The following is a 22,854-nucleotide window of genomic DNA, read 5'->3' as shown; positions in this document are numbered from 1 at the left end:
GGGGTATAATGTGTGGGGGGGGGGGGGGGTAAGTTAATATATGATGTTTAAAAAAAAATAAAAAAATTGGGGGAAGGGGGGTAGGGGGTGAGAGGGGGGTTAGGTAATTTATAAGATGATGTTTAAAAAAAATGGGGGGGGGGGGTGAGGTTGGGGGGGGGCAGGGATTCTGGTAGGGGCGTGGGTATTGTTTGGGTGGAATCCATTGTGGTATTTAGGTAAGTGTTGTTTTGTCAAAGTAATAATAAAATGTGAATCATAAATAAAGAAGTTATGGCAATTTAAGCAAAATGTTCAATTATCTAAGTGTAAAAGGGGCCATAATTATGTCAAAATGCTTGATACAGTGGTCTGCTCTTGTTTATAGGTTGGGGTCATGTTGGCAAACAGTATGCAACATATAAAAGCAATATGTCAAAGGATATAGGAAATATGTGGGGTAGTACACAAACTTTTACATAGATTTATCAATAATATGCATATTATAAGTATAAAAGGGGCAATAATTATGACAAAATGCTTGATTGAGTTGTCTGCTCTTGTTATAGATTGGGGTGATGTTGGTAACAAGTATGCAAATATAAAAGCAATATGTCAAGGGACAATGAAAATAAATGGGGTAGTATGAAAACTTTAACATTTGCTGCATATTCTAATGGAAAAGGGGCCATAATTATGACAAAATGCTTGATAGAGTTGTCTGCTCTTGTTTATAGGTTGGGGTCATGTTGGTAAACAAGTATGCAAAATATGAAAGCAATATGTCAAGGGACAAAGAAAATATTTGGGGTAGTACGAAAACTTTAACATTTGCATGCTAACGCAGACGCCGGGGTGAGTAGGATAGCTCCACTATATATATTTCATATATAATAGTAGAGCTAAAAATGGTTAGAGAATTTGACATTTTATGTATGTGCACTTAATAAGTCGGGTAAAAATTACAAGACAATAGAAAAATCAATGTCATTGAAATTGTGACCCCATCAATTTTTTTTGTCCGATTCTGTGATGCAACTATATTGTTCAAAATTTTAATTAAATTAAACAAACCCGATATTAAAGTAGTTAAAAAAAGTAATAAAAAAAAGGGATTTTTAAATAAGAATACTAGTTATACAGATTGCACATGCACAACTACATAAGGAACAATTCATTATAACCTTTTACCACATAATTAAGGATTTTTAATGCATTTGTTGTGTCTAAGAAGGTTAATTTTAATTAAAGGCCTTTGTTATTTGAATCAAGTTTTAAAGGGTTTATTCCCCTTAGATACTGATGAGCAGCAAACAGAATAAAACCTAAACAGGCTGTTTTGGTTTTATGTTGTTTGCACATAGCAATTTTCACTTTGTTTCTTAGTGGAAAAGGGATAATTTGAATGATGTACACTGAAATGTGTAGTTGTTATTCATCAGACAACTTTTGCTTCTACTTGACCACATATATCATTTATCTGTATGTAAATGGTCAAAGGTTTATTTGCACATTATGTCATAAGACACTGATATACCTACAACACCCATTTCCAAACAGACAAATCAACTATATTTTCTATTGTGGACACAACAACAAAGGGCCATAAATAAGCCCAAACTGGCCACAGTCAAGATTCTTAATGATCCTCTGCAGTACATTTAGGTCACTCATTTGAACAAATTTGCAAAGCAGTAAGAGAAATTAAAAACATTTACATGTTATAGAAAAACTGGACTTAATGCATGTTTGTAATGTGTCATCCCAGGTTTATCTTGTGAAGTTGGCAGAGGCTAATCATGGAGGACACTTTCCACCTACACTGAACTTTCGTTAAGAAGAGACCTTGTTTAAAAATAAATAACACAAGTTGGACAGTGTCGTCCCTGTTTGGTGGACTAAAGTTGGACAGTGTCATCCCTGATTGGCGGACTAAAGTTGGACAGAGTCGTCCCTTATTAGCGGACTGTAGTTGGACAGTGTCGTCCCTGATTGGCGGACTGTAGTTGGACAGTGTCGTCCCTGATTGGCGGACTAAAGTTGGACAGCGACGTCCCTTATTAGCGGACTGTAGTTGGACAGTGTCATCCCTGATTAGCGGACTGAAGTTGGACAGTGTCGTCCCTGATTAGCGGACTGTAGTTGGACAGTGTGGTCCCTGATTGGCAGACTGAACTTGGACAGTGTTGTCCCTGTTTGTCAAAATGAAGTTGGACAGTGTCATCCCTGATTGGCAGACTGAAGTTGGACAGTGTTGTCCCTGTTTGTCAAAATGAAGTTGGACAGTGTCATACCTAATTGGCAGACTGAAGTTGGACAGTGAATTGCAGACTGAAGTTCGACAGTGTCGTCATTTATTAGCAGACTGAAGTTGGACAGTATTGTTCCTGATTGGCAGACTGAAGTTAGACAGTGTTGTCCCTGATTGGCGGACTGAAGTTGGACAGTGTCGTCCCTGATTAGCGGACTAAAGTTGGACAGTGTCGTCCCTGATTAGCAGACTGAAGTTGGACAGTGTCGTACCTGATTGGCAGACTGAAGTTGGACAGTGTTGTCTCTGATTGGCAAACTGAAGTTGGACAGTGTCCTCCCTGATTGGCAGACTGAAGTTGGACAGTGTCCTCCCTAATTGGCAGACTGAAGTTGCACAGTGTCCCTGATTGGCAGACTGAAGTTGGACAGTGTTGTCCCTAATTGGCAGACTGAAGTTGGACAGTGTTGTCCCTGTTTGGCAGACTGAAGTTGGACAGTGTTGTCCCTGATTGGCAGACTGAAGTTGGAAAGTGTTGTCCCTGATTGGCAGACTGAAGTTGGACGATGTTGTCTCTGATTGGCGGACTGAAGTTGGACAATGTTGTCTCTGATTGGCAGACTGAAGTTGGACAGTGATTGGCAGACTGAAGTTTGACAGTGTCATACCGGATTGGCAGACTGAAGTTGTACAGTGTCATCCCTGATTGGCGGACTGAAGTTGGACAGTGTTGTCCCTGATTGGCAGACTGAAGTTTGGCAATGTCATCCCTGATTGGCAGACTGAAGTTGGACAGTGTCATACCTGATTGGCAGACTGAGGTAAGACAGTGTCGTCCCTGATTGGTGGACTGAAGTTGGACAGTGTCATCTCTGATTGGCGGACTAAAGTTGGACAGTGTCATCCCTGATTGGCAGACTGAAGTTGGACAGTGTCATCCTTGATTGGCAAACTTCAGTTGGACAGTGTTGTCCCTGATTGGAGTACTGAAGTTGGACAGTGTCGTCCCTGATTAGCGGACTGAAGTTGGACAATGTCGTCCCTGATTAGCGGACTGAAGTTGGACAGTGTTGTCCCTGATTGGCAGACTGAAGTTGGACAATGTCGTCTCTGATTGGCAGACTGAAGTTAAACAGTGTTTCCCTTATTGTCAGACTGAAGTTGGACAGTGTCATCCTTGATTGGCAAACTTCAGTTGGACAGTGTTGTCCCTGATTGGAGTACTGAAGTTGGACAGTGTCGTCCCTGATTGGCGGACTGAAGTTGGACAGTGTCATCCCTGATTGTCAAAATGAAGTTGGACAATGTCGTCTCTGATTGGCAGACTGAAGTTGGACAGTGTCATCCCTGATTGGCGGACTGAAGTTGGACAGTGTCATCCCTGATTGGCGGACTGAAGTTGGACAGTGTCATCCCTGATTGTCAAAATGAAGTTGGACAGTGTTTGTCCCTGATTGGCAGACTGAAGGTGGACAGTGTCGTCCCTGATTGGCAGACTAAAGTTGGACAGTGTCATCCCTGATTGTCAAAATGAATATGGACAGTGTTGTCCCTGATTGGCGGACTGAAGTTGGACAGTGTGGTCCCTGATTGGCGAACTGACTACGTTAGCGTTACCTATCGCCGAAATCGCCATTGGCGATTACAATTCCAAGCTGGCGATTAAAAATAAGATTTTCATGAAATTGGCGATTGAAAAAAAAAGACCCTATGCTTTACAAATGCACACTCTAAATGCCTATTTTCAGGCCGTATAAGTCGCCAGAAACATCGCTGAGATTACACCGATAACACCCTTACCGGAAAGGCCCCAGGGGATAATGACGACCCCCTAGGTCGATAATCCATATGGCTTATGTCTAAATTGGTCATGCTTTACACTGCGACCAGACTTTTCGAACATTTGGGTTACTTGGGAATTTACGTGATAACTTAATCACTGAAGCGTGCTGTGTAATGACCTATGCTAAAGATGTTACGATTCAACGTTATCGAATCGACCAGTACGGAATTGTCATTTAATTAGATGGGCGGAGTTATGGCATTGACATAGCCACTATAAACTAATTTCCAAAGACACAACGATTTTGATTGGCTAAAAAGTAGATAAGAGTAACTTTCCTTTACAGTCGCTATGCGACTTGAAAGACAGATTTAGAAAGTGAGTTGCAGATTCCGGGAAAATGGATGCTGCGAGCGAAAATTGAAGCAAAGAATTAACACAATTCTTTAGAAAAGAAAGCGGACAGAATAATGCAAACTCAGGAAATGACCGAACGTTAGGTTCGCGATCGGAGGACGTCTAAAATAGTGCAGACGTGATTGCAGAATCGGAAACATCTACCTGTCAAGTCTCACGGTTTCGTCGTGAGTCTCACAGTTTTTGACACGCAATGACGGTCTCATGCTGACTAAGTAATTTCTCACGCATTTCTTCAAAAATAAAATAAAATGAAAAAGTAATGTTTGGATTTTATAAAATGTATAATTACTACCGAGACGGGCGGGCGGTTTAAGTGGTTTCAAACCTAAATAACACATGTACCCAAAACTGTTTAACGGTGTTAATGTCTCATTATAGCTACGGCACTGGTGTCTATGTAAACAAAAAATCGGCTGCAAAATGTCATCCAGTGGCTAACCAGCAATGAACATTTTTCAAGCAAATAAAGGGCTAATTTTAGACACAAATAGTCTTAATTTTGCTTAGGAAATAGCCCCAAAACGCACCACAGACGATCTAGGATCCAAAAAATTTCCAGGGGGGGGGGGGGTAATGCCCCCCGGACACCCCTAGATTTGGCGATAACTTTTTTTTCCTTAGCGCCAACCTAGACTGATGTTGGACAATGTCGTCCCTAATTGACGGACTGGGTTGACACTACATACATGCATTAAGCCATGTTTTCCCAAGCACTGCTCAAATATAAACCCTGTCCATTGACAGTCACTTACTGAGATGAAGATGTCTAGAAGGTTTTCTAATGTTGGTAGCTGGGGTATCAACTTCTGTACCACTTTACTGAAGGCCTCAAATATGGAGTGATCATAGATGCTCGTTAAATAGAAACTGAAATACACAATCAGAATTTTTCCAAAGTTTACAGCAATAAAGTTTTCAACATTTGAAATACTCCAGAAGAATAATTTTTGGTATGATTATTTACGGACACGTATGTTTTCATTTGGTGTTATGTTTGATTACATATGCCTGTTATTAAGCCTTCCTTATAAACTTATAGGCACACTGTTAACAGGCAAAAATACAATTGTTAAAAAATGTTTTAATTTTATTATTCAACTATTTAAAACTAGAATTTTTTTTAAGTTGGCGATTTTGTTTGTTCATTGGTTATAGCCTGTTAACAACAAATAAAATCCAACCTTAAATGCACGTTATCTAGCCCAGCGTCGGCTAAATCCTCAGTGGCCCGCTGGTTTATATCACGCTGTGCGTCTATCTTGTGATCATCTGAGAGACCATCTACTTTGTGGATAAACACCTCAAACTTAATCTTTGGGTTCATTTTGTAGACTCTGGTCACTACGAAGTGGAGCTTGGACAAGGCGTCCATGTAGTCATCCTAGATAAGTGAAACACATACCTGACCAGTGCTCTGGGAATACATGGTTTAACTCTTTCAGTGCGGGAACCGAATTTTGAAGGCCTTTGCAAACAGTTTGGATCCAGATGAGACGCCACAGAACGTGGCGTCTCATCTGGATCCAAACTGTTTGCTATTCTGATAGTATTCTTTGAAAAAAATCGAAGAAAATGCTAATTTTAGAAATTCAGCAGACAACATTTTAGCAGACGACAAATTTCCCAGCATGCAAAGGGTTAATGCATCAAGTGTTGTCCAAGATTAGCATTTGCACAGGCTTATCAGAGAAAAAAAACCTCCTTTAATGGTACTTTTCGTTTTAAGAAAATCTCTTCTAATTAATAATTGAGTTTGGAGGAAAAGTGTTATCAGCCTATGCATCATCATGTGTAGATGATTAGGCATGAAGAAAGTCTCTTTCATATAATGTACACTTCATGTATGTGACATACATGTATTTGAATGTTAAATTTGATCAGTTGAAAACATGGAAGTAGTGTGCGCTACACACTTCTTGGATTTACTTCAGACAAAATGAACCACTGATTGCTGTGGTGGTATAACAAACTGCTTTAAACAAATTGCTCGTGAGCTATGCTCTCTGAAAACAAGGATTAAATAACTGACTAATCAGGGAAAACATTTTCTGCTTTCATAGAATTTTACGTTTCATGACAGTCTCTTCTAAACAAAATTCCAGTCTATACATTAAGTGTCATCCCTTATTAGCCTGTGGGGACTGCACAGGCTAATCTTGGACAACACTTAAAGCACATGCATTATACCCAATGTTCTCACAGCCCTCCTCAAATGTAAACATAACATACCTGAGAGTCTATAACAAATATCAGTGCACCACAGCCTCCAAATATTAGCTCAGGGTCGAACGTGCTGTCAAAGTAGTCCAAGTGGGCCGGGAGGTCCCAGACATGGTATACGAAGAACTGACAATTAGTCACGTCTGAAAAGGAAGAACTTACAATTTGTGACTTCTGGAACAAAAAATAGTCTGTCAATTAGTGATGCCTGAAATGAAACTGACAATTAGTGACCTCCGAAATATAAATAGTCTGACAATAAGTGAAAAACCAAATTAGTGACGTCTGAAATGAAACTGACAATTTGTGACCTCTGAAATATAAAAACATGTTGTCAGACAATAAGAAAAAAACCAAACTGACAATTAGTGACGTCTGAAATGGAAGAACTGACAATTTGTGACTTCTGGAACGAAAATAGTCTGTCAATTAGTGATGCCTGAAATGAAACTGACAATAAGTGACCTCTGAAATATAAATTTTCTGACAATAAGTGAAAAACCAAACTGACAAATTAGTGACGTCTGAAGTGAAAATAATCTGACAATTAGTGACCTCTGAAACACAAGCAATCTTTCAATTAGTGACGTCTGATATACAGGGTTAACACTTGTGCACATGTAATGAGCTCAGAAATATATGTAGAATGTAGCTGTGTTGACCCAGGGTCTGTATTCAGCAAATTATTTGTAGACCCACTTTAGACTACAGTAGACTTACACTCAAGAACCAATGTATGCGTATACGCGCACAACAGCTTTAATTAATTAATTTTAATATACAAGTATGTATTTAGGAGCCATAAAGGTATTCTTAACCTAACAGAATACAACTTAACTTAAAGTCAAACTAACGCCCTTTTTAGAACAGAACAGTTACAACAAGTTTGGTGAAGATCAGATGAAAACAACTTGAATTAGAGAGCGGACACTTAAAACTGACCGACTGACAGACAAGCTCACTCCTATTTACCCCCCTAAACTTCGTTTAAGGGGGTATAATTATATCATTTATTCTTGAGTTGCAATTCTTAGACCCAGTTGATAACTATTATTGATTTTGAAGTCTAACATGTTAAATAAATAAAAAACTAAACAGTTTTCTTTATATTTTACCAGCTCTTCCCTTATAAGCTAAAAGATCTATCAAATTGTAACTATACCTTTTAGCATTTACTACATGAACATTTGTGGTTCTTTCGAAATAGAACTTGTATCAGTTATTTTCTCTCCAAATATACACATGTTCATGGCTTTTTCAGCACTGTCTGCGCCCCCGGAAAACGGAGGCATTCCCAATCCAAACGGACCTGATCCCAAACAAAAATTCCCAATTTAAAAAAAAAAAAAAAAATTCGGAAAGAAGTGTCTTATGACTAATGATTATTAGATTATTAATTTTCCAACTCGTCCAGCTGATGTGTATCATACCAACAAGCACTAATGTGGTTGAGCGAGGATTCAGCACCTTAAACCTGCTGTGCTCCCCCTTTCACAGCACATTCACACAAACCAAACGTACTCATCTGGTGCTTAACTGCATTTAAGGTCAAAATAACAATTTTTTTTATTTGTTAAACCTCTGACTTATTTAAGCATGATAAATTCACAATACTTTCCCAAAATGAGCCGTTTCATCGAAGCAAAATTTCCCAAAATGGACAACTTTGTCGATAAAAAATTCCCAACTTGGTCAGACTCCTTTTCCCAAAATAGGCAGAAAAACCCCTGGTGTTGCACAGTGTAAATGATTGTGGAATGGCAAAAAAGCAAGGCACTCTCTGTGAATGCATAAAACTCTCTGATATACGTGTAGAAAGTAAAGCTGTCTTTGAGGTATGCGAAAAATCCAGAAAACTGGCCCTTATGGCCAACAAAATTGGTCAGTGCTTTTTTTTAAACAATATTGAGAATGGGTTCAGGTCCCATTTGATAGGGTAAAATTACTGTGTTTTGACTAAAAATTGGGAAATTAGTTTTGTTGTCGTTTTGCTAAACAATGGTTTGAAATTGTGTTTTCCATAGTATATGAACTAAGGTTCAAATTATAGAGCTGGATGGGAAGTGAATGCTGAGATCTTAAAACAAAATATTGTTGTTAACCTTTAATTGGGAATTTTTGGTTCCATTTGGGAAAAATGTATACTTTTTTCCCATTTTTCCCAAATTTGAACTAACAATAAACACTGATGGTGACATTGATCAAGTTCCAATTTGCAGTTATTTAGCCAGTTAAGGCAAATTTGGTTCAGAAATACACACAAGGTTACCAGAACTTTTGACCGGCATTGGTTGTTTGACTTCATACGGTTTCAGTGCTGCATATTTAAGTCTTTTACATTCCACATGTAACTTAAAAAAAATTCTTACATTTAGCTGGGATGTTTAAAAGTAACTATATTGTTACCAATGAACCTTACCTTCTTTAACAATTTTGTTGGTGCTTTCAAGAAACAGGGTTTCATTGGGTGACACCTTGTGGAACACGACTTTTTGAATAGAGGTCTTTCCACTCCTGTAAGTGTATGTACATGCATTGTAAACAGACATTTAACAAGGAATTCATGGAAGACATTTTGGGGAAATAATTTTACAGGATTTACATCATAATTAAATAAACAATATTTAATGATTGAGTAAATGCAAAATTATCACACTTAAGATTATTACTAATATATATTTTAAGGGGGGTCAATATAGTTGCACTTGGTGGTTATTGTTACCGGTACTTTTTTATTATACACTTGATATTTGCCCTCATGATCAATTCTCTAAGATTAAAATTTATCTAGCTGACTTGTCATAAAACGGTCATTCAATGTAAATCGGTTGTACAATAGACATCATTGATCATGACATCATGATTGTATTTCTACTTTACTATGTTCAGCCTGCATTATCTTCGATATTTGATTTGCATGTGTCCATATTAACCAAAAGGCTAGCAAATGATAATATTAAGCATGTGTTTTTTTATTATAAAATGCAAGCCATAACAAAGTTATACAAGAGCACCACATAATGGGTGCCACGCTCCGCTACGGAAGCAGTTTTGAATAAATGACAGTTTATCAGATTTGTTTAATTTTTTTAGGTCACAGTGACATTGACCTTTGACCTAGTGACCCCAAAATGGGTGTGGCATACAGAACTCATCAAGGTGCATCTACATACATGTATGAAGTTTCAAAGTTGTAGGTGGAAGTACTTTGATTTTAGAGCCAATGTTAAGGTTTTAGCACGACGCCAGTGGAGAGCGACGACGAGCTGGCTATGACAATACCCGAAAACGCCCAGCTAAAAATCATTAAACCAAGCATGAAATAAAGAGATTTTTTTTACCTGACCTTGACCTGGAACTTCCACCACTCAAAATGTGAAGCTTCATGTGAACGCCGCTTTGAATATTTTTGTTTGACCTTTGACCTTGGAGGATGACCTTGACCTTGAAGGATGACCTTGACCTTCCACCACTCAAAAAGTGCAGCTTAATGATAGCGCCGCTTTGAATTATTTTTTTTGGACCTTTGACCATGAAGGATGACGTTGACCTTGAAGGATGACCTTGACCTTGAACTTCCACCACTCAAAATGTGCAGCTTCATGAGATACACATGCATGCCAAATATCAAGTTGCTATCTTCAATATTGAAAAAGTTATGGCCAATGTTAAAGTTTTCAGACGGACAGACGCCATATATTTGACATTTGACCTTGCAGGATGACCTTGACCTTCACCTTTCACCACTCAAAATGTTCAGCTCCATGAGATACATCTGTATGCCCAATATCAAGTTGCTATCTTCAATAGTGAAAAAGTTATGGCCAATGTTGTTTTTTTCGGACGGATGGACAGACTGACTGACATACTGACTGACGGACAGTTCAACTGCTATATGTTACCCTACCAAGGGCATAAAAAGTAAAATTTTACTTATCAAGATATTTATCTATTTATCATAATTTTATTATGTATCACATCTAATATCAGTAACTACTGACATTCTTCCAGCTCTTCCATATATTGTATCTTCTCCATAACCAGGAAACTGAATACATGTATTAAAACAAATATGGGCATAAACATTCAATCACTTAAATGCTATAGCTATTCCATAACAATGAAAATGAGTATTTATTAAATAAATCACACATATGGATGTCAGCTCTTGCTCATTCGAATGCCATACCTTCTAAGGCCCATGACCAGGATTTTGGGCTTCTGGTCCTGGGCTCCGCCCGCAGGGTCCCCTTCTCCTTCCTCTGGCCCATAGTCAAAGCCCTGGGGGAATGACACGCTGTACTGGCCAGCTATATCATTATCCGAATTGTAAGCCTGAAGAGTCACATGATGGATATCAGACTTCACAACATCTCAATCTGAACAAATATCAGTGTCATGTTTCAGTGTGTTTTAAAAATACTACTGTAGAGGTTTGTTAACCCTTTGAGCGCTGGAACCGGATTTTGAAGGCCTTTGCAAACAGTTTGGATCCAGATGAGACGCTACAGAACGTGGCGTCTCATCAGGATCCAAACTGTTTGCTATTCTGATAATATTCTTTGGAAAAAATCGAAGAAAATGCTAATTTTTGAAATTTAGCAGACAACATTTTAGCAGACGACAAATTTCCCAGCATGCAAAGGGTATAAGTTTCAGCATTCATGAAAGTATATAAATTGCATGCAAATTAACCCAGTTCATTTTGTTTTGTTTTCATTCTGTCACTGTTTCCCTACAATACCACAAAAAAGTATTGCTATTTTTTTTCAAATGTGTTACAACCCTTCACCACTTACATGTAGATACGTATTTTCATGCATGTGTAATCCCTCAGAAAAAAATATTCAATTAGAGAGTTCTTTATAGTTTCAAGTTTTTAAGGCTTCATCACCAAACCTTAGATACTGATGAGCAGCAAACAGCATAAAACATGAACAGACTGCGAGTTACTCGTAGGCTGATCTGGTTTTATGTTGTTTGCACATAGTCATTTTCACTTTGCATGAGTGGGAAAGGGTGACGGGCCCCAGCCTCAAGAGACACAAACTATCCCACATAAAAGTCACACGTCCTGATGTTAGCAGCACAGTCCCACTTACGGGATGTTTTGTCATGAAGCTCTAACACGAGTTGAAGGTACACCAATGGGCGAACACTTGACCTGATGACGCGAGTTTTGATCCCACTTAACTCAGACTCAAACATCATGCCTTGATATTGTCAAGATAAACATTCTTACCATGTTTTATCTGGATTAGGTCATACATGTGACTTCTAAAAGTTTTTTTCTAGTATTTGTCCAGGTAACCTTGTTGTGGTCACATGTAAGCAAGATTAAAACTTGGCCTAGAAATTGTCAAGATAAACTTTCTGACCAATATTCTTGAATATTGAGTCATAAATGTGGCCTCAAGAATGTTAACAAATTTTTTTTGAAATTTGACCTGGTAACCTAGTTTTGGGTTTTGAGCTTAGCCTATTGTGAAGAAAACAATTCTGACCAAGTTTTATTAAGATTGAGTCATAAAGGTGGCCTGTAGAGTGACAAAAAGGTTTTCCATGATTTTTCTGGTTGACTTAGTTTTGGAAGTACATGACACAGATTCAAACTTGGCCCATACATTGTCTACTAGCAAAAATTCATCAAAGCAATTTTTTATTTTTATTTTTAATCAGGATTTTTTTTAATTTCTGTTTGGGATCAGGTCCGTTTGCTTTGGGCTTGGGTCTCTGTTTTACAGCCTTATTACATAGCAGAAAACCTCCTGTTGTGTTAAGTGTGTAGCAAATTCAAATGCAATATACTGTGTTGGTGTCCAGCTAAAATGCAAAATGTCCTGATTTACTACAGGAATAGTATCCACAGAAATTATGGCATGTACAACAAGTCCTGACACATTTTTATATAATGAAATTATTAAATAGAAATATCCATTAATTTTGGATTGAAAAATTTTAAATGAGCGTTTTATTGTCATGTTTGAAAGTGGGAGGCTTTCAAGTTTCATTACAGGAAAATGTTGTACACAACTTTCTTATTGTTACCCAACACCAACTCATCAGTAAAGTAGTTTAATTTTTAAATAAGTGTTTGAAAAATTATTTGAAACCAGCATGCTATAGACTGCATAACACCGCAATATAGAACATAGTAACATGTTAATTGTCCTTAATTAGCCATGATCATGTGAAACAACTGGTGTAGAACCACACGTGTGTTTATTGTGTAACTGTACACAGTAACAAACCACAGGTGGAAGTAACGTACCCTGGATAGTACATGTATTTTTTTATGAGCCCAATATATTCAAATCAATACATAAAATCAGGTTTAATGAGAAAAAAATTGACAAAGAGCCATGAACAAAAAATCCCCACCCTCTGATATTGGAATCATAACAAGGTCATTAACTAGAATTTATCATAGACCTGTCTTCGCGGGCCGCAAAAATGTTAAAAATAGCTTTAATCCAACACATCCCTTGATCCTACTATGGGCAATTGGACAACCTTTCAACAAAAAAAACAAATCTGTCAAGCCGTTAACTCACAGTCGGTTAATAACCAAGCAATATTTCCAGTCCGTTTGTCAACCCGAATAAATCTTCCACAAACTTTCAAGCAAAATTTTTTAGTTTTGCCCTTTAATCGATAGCTTAAACACTTATTTTGTTTCAAGGATCATTTCGTAATGTTCAAACAAGTAAAATAGTACATGTATAAGTCACAAATCAATAAGATTGCATATTATTTTATTCAAGAGATATAATGAATTGAGCTGAAAAAATTTACAGGTCAAAAGAGTTAGTTGAAATGTGGTAAATGACCAATTATCTGCAAAGCATCTTGCTACCAGTTGTTTATAAAAAATATATATTATATTCCATAGTTTACGTGACTGGTGAGTCCTCTTAGTCGAAATGATCCGTAAAACAAAATAGTGTCTTTGTGTCGTATGAACGAATCTGCGTAAAACTCAATTTAGATTCACATTGTAAATCGAATCATTCCTGTCGTCAGTTGTCAAAACGAAAGTACGGTTGATATTCAAAATCATTATATTTCTCTTTCCGGGATATTTTTTCAATATGTTGATGCTGCATTAACGAATATACGTGTAAATGAAGTAAAAACACCAAAAATAAACAACGGTTGCGATAGACACCTATTAACTGTTAAATGCACATAATATCACTTAAACATTGGTTCATTTTTGTTGTTGCAGAATTTATATATGTCATGCATTAATTTATGACATCAATCTTAACTAGTTATATCTAATTTAAATCTAAATTAGCATAAATTATATTGTTTCACATGTTTTTCATTAAATTCAACGCTTGCATTTATTCAGCTACTGCCGTTTGCATTTTTTTGCTACTGACGTTTGCCATATTTGTTTTCACTCTTTAAACGTTTATTCAATATCTGGTAGATATTTGTGTTTGTTTATGCATAGACATATGTAATATATGTTTGTCCGGTAAAGCATAGACAGTTCTGTGATCGTTAATTTTCGAGAACACTGACTCTTTGTAATTTTACTACTGACGTTTGCTTCTTAAATGGAAATTTGCGCCGAAGTGTTCTCGAAAACCATAAGAACACACAAAACGCGTGATATACCGATCGAAAGCTATATGCATGCCATATTGCGTGCACTAGGTCGTATGAAAGTCCGAGGATGATCAGCAAAGATATTGGAAAAAACCTACCTTTCGCGGCTGTTTGTTGACATAAAATGACTACTGACGTTGACTTTTGTGGTCACGTGACAGTTTTTGTTCATTCACAGTGATGTCCATATATTTATTAAAAATACATGTTTATCAAAAAATCTTAAAAAGCTTTTGCCCGTAAATTAGGTAGCACCTATAATCATATTATATTTATTTGAATATATTGAGCTCCTAAAAATAAATAAATAAATAAAAATAAATACTATCCTGGGAACGTTACTTCCACCTGTGTAACAAACTAATGACAATAACAAAACAGTGAAGCACTCAGGTTGTATCTTACCATTCGATTTATTTTTGGACACACATATAACTGTTGGAATAATTGTAATTCATATAAAATAATAAATGTCTTTCACTAATTAGTCACGAAATTCCGTATTTTTGTTCAACTGTCATCCCACTTTCTCCTTCTTAACTTCCATATTTTCCTTGTGACTGATGTAGATTCTAAATGCCGTACTGAGAGGATCAAGTTTCCGGTATCTGAATCTGAATCGATACGTTGCAGGGCCTTGTAGGGCGTAGGTCGCAACGGGAGAGAGACTAGTCCAATTGTGGATTAAGCAGCGCAGTCCTGAAACTATTGACGGAAGCCGCGCACACAACACTGTCACTAAGTTTGTTCCAGTCTAATACAGTTCTGGGAAAGAAGGAGTTTTTAAATTGTTCGGTTTTGCACACACAAGTTTTAAAGCACTTTGTATTATTTGTCACTTGGTTTTCTAGAATGTTTGTAGCTTGATAGTCATTAAATAATTAAGGTTTAACGTTTCTTTTATTTCTTGCTGGTGTTAGTATGTCATGACAAGGTATGACAAGGGTATGACTAGATACCGAAAACAGTACTGTGACAAATACTTTACACTCCAAAAAAACGTTATGCATCCCCATATTTATACAAACAATTGAAAATGGTTGACAACGACTGACGAACAAACACAGAATTCATAGGTTGGATATTTTGTTTATTTTAAAGTAACTTTCTGTACAAGAATAATCCAAGTGCAGAGAAATAACTGGTTCCGAGCGGAAAATAACACGGAAATTCAAACACAAATACAAATAAATTACAAATCTGCTTGTTATATGGGGCAATATGTATATAAGTTGAAATAATATCTCAAACATACGAATAAGCTCTATATGTTCAACCAGAGCACTACTCGATATGCTTTATTAATTTAAGAGTTTATTACACAAATGTTATTGATACCAGAATGAATTACATGTATTAAAAATATAAGTGTCCATTAATGTGTCTAGCTGTTCCCACATAAAAGGTTATATGCAACGGAAACATAAACTCAAATGATTTTATTAACATATAGCCGTCGTCAAATAGGTATGTGTTATTTTATTGACTTTCATGCCAATATAAGTAAAAACACGAGAACTGTTAAAAAACGTATATGGTCAGTTATTATGTAGTTAACAATTGCTTCAAAGCCACTCAAAATTCTTTGTTACATTAAGATATTTAGTTCGGATCTAAATATGTTATTGCTCAAGTTAAGAGTTACATTAAGTTAATGGCTTGATTGTCTCGCTTTTGCATATTACTACCGAATCCAATAGAACAAGTTTCGAGGCAAGGATTAAGTAACAAGTGATTCAAATGAAACTAAAAATAACATTTTGATAAAATTTAGCAGACGAGTTGCATTCTTAAATGCATAGAAAGGAAACATTATATAGAATAACAGGTTAATGTCTGATCTTTTTGAAATATATCAAACAAGGCTTAGAATAATGTAACGGCGAGGCTTGCCGAGCTGTTATTTTATTCGCACCAAGCCTGATATATTACAAAAAGATCAGGCAGTAACCTATTTTTCTGTTTATCATACCTCTACGTCTCCGATTTTAAAGAATATATTGAATGAAAAAATCGCTAAAAAGCTGCATTTTTAGCGGGAAAGAATACGACTTTTGTCGTTTGACGTGTATAATTAGACGTCATGAGCACGTGCGCTTAATATTTGTAAACAAGTTTTTTGCTGTTTGTGTTGCATTTTGTGTTTAAAATATAATACATCTTGGTATCAAATTGTTTGTTTTGCTGACTCTGATTCTATTTAACTAAAAATGAAATCTACTTTATAGTTGATTTCGAGTGAAATTAAACCACTAAAAACAGCCTCCACTCTTCACAATCAACCTCTGTCTGTTGTAAACCAAGCCACTTATCTTGGCGTTGAAGTAAGCTCAACTTTAAACTGGTCACCTCACGTAAATAAAATAAGTAGTAAAGCAAGCCAGAGCTTAGGATTCTTAAAACAAAACATTCATTCTTCTTAAATGGAAACTAAGGCAGCGGCATATAATAGCATTGTTAGACCATCTTTGAAATATTGCTCTAATGTGTGAGACCCTTACCATCAGAAAGATATTGATAAAATTGAAAATGTTCAGCGTCAAGCTGCCAGATTTGTAACGAATAATTACAGCAAGACACCGGGCACGGTCACAAATTTAATTAAGGATTTGAATTGGAATACATTGCAATCAAGATGACAACAAGCTAGACTCATTTTGTTCTATAAAATAGTATATAATCATGTTGGCGTCAATCCCCTTCACTATCTAACTCCATTCATTAGACACTCACGCCATCACCATCACATGGCATACCAAATACCACCAAGTACAGCTGATTACCACAAATTTTCTTTCTTTCCAAAAACAGTTGTACAATGGAACACACTTCCATCTTATGTAGTCAGCGCTGATACGATCCCTGGATTTAAATCAGTGCTGTCTACATCAGTGTTCCTTCCTTAGATCACATGTTTCTGCTTTTATCCTGTTTTTAACTCGACTAATATTCTCACCACATGTACAGTTGTATATGTATATATTTAAGTCTTAAGGGCTTAATGTGATAGGTTTTGCATTTTTTATCACTGTTGATAGGATTTTCCTGAGTGGATTGAGTAACTCTGGAAACCTATCAATCTATTTCTTTTTCACCCCCCACGCATGGCCATAATGTATCAGTATTGAACATAGCCATTATTAGTTCTGGCTACCATAACTTTAAATGTCGCTTTTTATGATTTTTGACTGGCGCGACTTTATAGTTATGGACCAACCCCATTAGGAAAGTCAACCAGAAATTCCCGAAAAGTTGACAGTTAACAAAGACCGGTCCAAAACAGCTTTTAAATGCAGTTGTTGGCCCAAATCAACCACTTGATTGGAAAGATTGACATTTTTCACATTAAACTGATATATTCTTTCACAAAATACTATCTTAAACATTTAAAATGTATCTATTCTGCTCTTACATATCGAGAAAAACAGCGATGTGACTGACTTTCTTGAAATGCGAATCTCCCGAGATTTCACGGTCATATGACGTTATTTCTATTTTTAGTAACAAACCATGTGCTCAAGTGTTTTCAAATTCAGAATGACATTTCCCGGTATTTTAATTATCCTGGCTTATTTTGTAAACAAGTTGTAGTGTCAATACAAAGTCAAAGTAAATATTATATAAAACTACCTGATTCACAATGAAATCATTCTTAATAATCCACCAGACGTTAGTTGTTAATCACAAAATAATAGATTTCAGAAAACGAAAGTAATGTTTACAATTTCAGCATAAAATGTCAAGGTCGATCCGAAAGTATCCAAATGAAAACTCGTCACGTGACAAAGCGACAATGGCGTCAAAATTGTGAATTTCAGACTGATGAGAGTTATTTTCATCTATTGTGAGATGCATTTGAAACATTTGAACCTTAAAGTATTCCTCGATGCAGTAATTTATATTCATTCACCAATACATGTAGAAATGTATCCATGAAAATGAGCTTTCTTTGATTTATAGCGTGACATAAATATGTTACGACTCTGGTTGACTTTCGATACGGGGTATGCTTCAGCGTACAGGTCTGTCAATACTATATAAACTGTACGCTGAAGTTTCTTTAGCTAAGCCATTATCATAAAAGAAGAAGAAGAAATGACCTACCTAGCTCCTATATGTATCATCGACTGATATAAAAACTTCCTGTTAAACTGATATAAAAAATATATCATGCAACGTTATATCAGGTAGATATAAAGGTTTACGGAGGTTTCGTCACACTGCAGTTTCGTCACACTGAATTTACTGTAGAAAACGGGTAGAGGGTTCGTCACAATGGTAATATATAAGTGTAAATAATACCGGGAAACTTTAGCACCTTTGATTGACACCTTTCTTCTGTTATAAATCAACATGTTTTTTTTTTTCTTTTCTGTTAAATTCGATAAATTAAATGTGTTTAGTTAGTATACACATGCAATTAAAAGACATTATACAATGTTGATTATGATTCACACAAAAATTTATTCAAATACAGCACAATATTACACAATACATTAACATAAAAATCTACTTAATAAACGGTATAATAATATACTTACCTTTACACAACACATACATTAATTTGCAAGCAATATTACACAAAAAAATATTTGCATATAAAACATAAAGATACAATCAAATACAAATCTACTCAATAAACGGTATAATAATATACTTACCTTTACACAACACACTTTTATTTGCAAGCAATATTACACCAAAACTAAATATCTGAATATAAAACATAATCAAATACAAATATACTCAATAAACGGTACAATAATATACTTACCTTTACGCCACATACATTTATTTCCAAACAATATTACACCAAAAATAAATATTTGCATATAAAACATAAAGATTTAATTAAAAAAAAATCAATAAACGGTACAATACTATACTTTCCTTTACGCACCACCTACATTTATTTCCAAACAATATTACACCAAAAATAAATATTTGCATATAAAACATAAAGATTTAATCAATAGACGCTCCAGTTCTCCGGCTTCCACATGGATCCCCGTATCCACGTGCGCTCAACGTAATTGACGACATTCAGAAGAGGACCGCCAACCTGGAATAAGCAAAACGTTAAGTAAGAAATAGATTATACATGTTGATCCATTACAATTCATTTGTTTTAAATTTCAACCAATTCAATGTAACCGGTCCATGGAAACACCGAATTCCACTTTTCACCGAATTACAACCGAATTCCTCTTTTCACCGAATTACAACCGAACTACACATTAAAATGATCGTTTGTATCGATTAGATACGGGTTCTTCACATGACGCCAGGCTGTTACCGGATTCCACTTCCACTAATCACAGACCGACTGGCCGAGTTTCTATCAATTGTTTTGCGTTGTTTACAGTTTGCAGATTTTTCGACCACCTTTATTAGTTTCACGCGTCTTTAATCCGCTATTCACAAGTTTTTGACACGATGTCTGATTGAATATAATAGATAATTGGCCAATAAAGAATTTCGATGTGTTTGATGATTGTCCTTCGAATGTTATAAAAGTCAAATTTTCCATGTTCCATAATTTTATAAATTGTAAAATTGCTGTACTAACATTAATGTATCATTTAATGGCAAATACTTATATACGGAGTATACGGTCCAGATTTGCGGACCATAAAGAACATGTCTGACTTAATATTGACTGCGTGTTCCACGTCTTTCAATATTGTATCAATAAATTTATTAAAATATATAATGTAATGTATCTGTAATGACATTAATGACAAAATACTTGTTTAAATTTGAACATCGGCGGATTATACGGATCAAGTGTCAGAGCGAGAATATACGATTTTGTCAAAAATGTATGAATTAATATAAAATGTGTATAAACTTATTATACATATATTTCGATATATATTAAAATAAAAGTTAAGAACAACACCTGTAATGCGAAATAAGCCAAATATAAAATCTGAATTTAAAATGTCAGTACAAAAGAATGTCAGTACAATAGAATTCGCCAGCGTGTATATCATGCATGTACGATATGAATCTAAATTAAGGTTTACGGATTTTTTAAATTTCCTTTCAGCGGCTAATTTCTTTTTGCTGTATTTTATGAAATTCGTCTTCAGTGTACATTTTTCATGCCTATTCAGTGTTTTGGTAACATATATTTATCAATATATTACAATTAAACACTTATAAAAATCGTATAATCTTGCTTTAATAAGGCCATCCTAAAAAAAATTGTTTGTTTGGCATAACCCGACCCAGGTAAATTTGGGTGGGTAGGTAGGTAGGGATTTTATTTTTTTTAGTATTTTTTTTTTCTGACATTGAACTCCGACATATACCAAACTGAAAGGTAACTATCAAATTAAGCTCCAAGTTTACTGCCTCATGAAAGGAAATTGGTAATGATTTTTCTGCACCGTCTGTATCACCGCACGTGAATTCGTAATTCTATTTTTTCTATAAAGAACTTCGAAAATATAATATAATCGACGAAAAATACTTTATCCGAAAACGACAGTCCGAAAAATTGTACGCATTTTGCACATGAAATAAAATGTGCATATCGTTTGACTACAGAAAATGAAAACAAGTAACCTAGCAAATACGTAATTAATATACTATTTGGTTGACATATTACTTTACAATAGCATAATTGTGAGTAAAATACAACAAGGTAATTATAATATTTTAATTTTAATAAAGAACAGAAACTTGGGAAAGGTGCAACATCTGCGACATGTAACTAATTTTTTTATTTTCATCCTTTAATTCAGATCGTTAGTCGGTAGAAATTTTTAAAGTGATCAGCTTAAAAATAATTTATTGAGTGTTACGCTTCTTTTCATTTGCTTTTTTTATACGACTTTTGCCATCGGCCGTTATATTGTAGGCAGACGACAATATCAACTGTTTATTCCATTATCTGCGCATGAATGACCCAATATTACCCAATAGCGAACTCAATGTTGATTGGCCAGCTACCATATGCTCTTCAAATTGTTCATGGAAACAAAGAAAAAAATAGTTAAAAAAAAAACACTCTGGATTAAAATGGCGGATGTTTTTAATGAAATTTAACGAGATTTAAGCATATTCGCAAATTATATTTTTTAAGCCAAATTCGCTATATACTTTCCCAAATGGCGAAGACAGCGCAAGCCCTGTAATAGTGAGCATTTATTTCAATAATAACACGTTCGCAATGCTCGCGCTGTCGTTCGCCATTTGAGTCATTTGCGAAACTATTGAGAATTTGGCTCAAGAAAAATCGAAAATGCGAAAATCTAGTAAAATTTCGTTGAAAACATCCGCCATTTTAATCCGGACTGGTACTCTATATTTGTCTCTTTGTTTCAATGAAAGTGTTAGCAATTCGAACAGTTAACGAAACCCGGTCTGTAACCGATTAAACATTGCTTGACCTTATTGTTAATGAAGTGCACATGGTTGCTGGCCAATCAGCATTGAGCTTGCTTCCACATGACATGACGTTGTCGAATGAAACGTGAGAACGGGTGGAGCTATCGGATAATATTGGGTCATTCATTCGCAGATGTTGAATAATTTGAATACACATTTAATTTCGCCGTCTGCCTCCAAAATAGCGACTGGTCGGATGTCGTATAAAGAGATAAGCAAATGAAACAAAAATGTGACAATACCCGTCAATAAATATTTCTAAACTGATCACTTTTTATCTTTCTACCGAATATTTACCGATCTGCATTAAAGAGTGACAATTTAATAATTAGTTATATGGCGATAATATTACACATCTCTGCCAATTGCCGAATTGAAATGAACGGTGATAATTAATTAATTAGTTTTTTTACTCCCAAACTATCCTGAACGACAGCAGCGTATTTTAATTAAAGGGATACGAGAAAAACAGGAGTGGTTTAATTGTATTTAAAGTCTAATTAATCGTATATGCATATGTCAAATAAATAGGCGACACAAATAAATACCGGAAGGCATTTTGTTCATTGCTATTCTAGATATCCTTGAAAGAGCATTCAATTAAATGACTCAAATAACCGGAAAGGATATAAAGCGGAAAGGAAAAATTTAGCGGCAAGAAGTTTCGGCGAGCCAAAAAAAAATTTTTTTTGGAAAGTAACAAAAAAATATCTTATAATCGTAGATTGGTAGTCGATAGGGTGTGGACGTTTTTTCATTTGCTCCAAAAATATGTGTTTTATTCATAAATCCCAATATATTTATTAACAACATCATATTCAATTACACTATTATTTTATTCTATACAATATATCAGTGTGACGAAACCTCCACTGCCCTCATTCATAATATCAGTGTGACGAAACTGCATTGTGACGAAACCTCCATCATCCGATATAAATGCAGCCGTGTGATAAAATAAGATTTCTCTCCAGGTGGTGCTGCTATAATAGAAATTTGCGAACGGAGAAAATAATAAACAAGTAGGGATGCGTCTGGTGAATTAGAAACAAAGAGGACTGGGTTTAGGAAAGAAATAGTCTCAAACCTCGATGATAATGAAGATACCATTTGTTTTTTACCGATTGCTCACTGATCTTGTATCCCAAATTAAAGAAATAGGGAAATTTAATTTTGCTGCATT

General features: G+C 35.6%; 1 protein-coding gene across 2 annotated transcripts in view; it reads right to left on the bottom strand.

Moving 5' to 3' along the window:
* Positions 1–22,854, bottom strand: part of LOC127877489 (protogenin-like) — a 323,646-nt gene that overhangs the window by 42,162 nt on the left and 258,630 nt on the right. The window lies entirely within an intron of this gene.

This window comes from Dreissena polymorpha, chromosome 4, assembly GCF_020536995.1.
Source record: "Dreissena polymorpha isolate Duluth1 chromosome 4, UMN_Dpol_1.0, whole genome shotgun sequence".
Classification (NCBI taxonomy): domain Eukaryota; kingdom Metazoa; phylum Mollusca; class Bivalvia; order Myida; family Dreissenidae; genus Dreissena; species Dreissena polymorpha.
The sequence above is the reverse complement of the archived record's forward strand: the minus strand, read 5'-3'. Positions and strand labels throughout refer to the sequence as shown.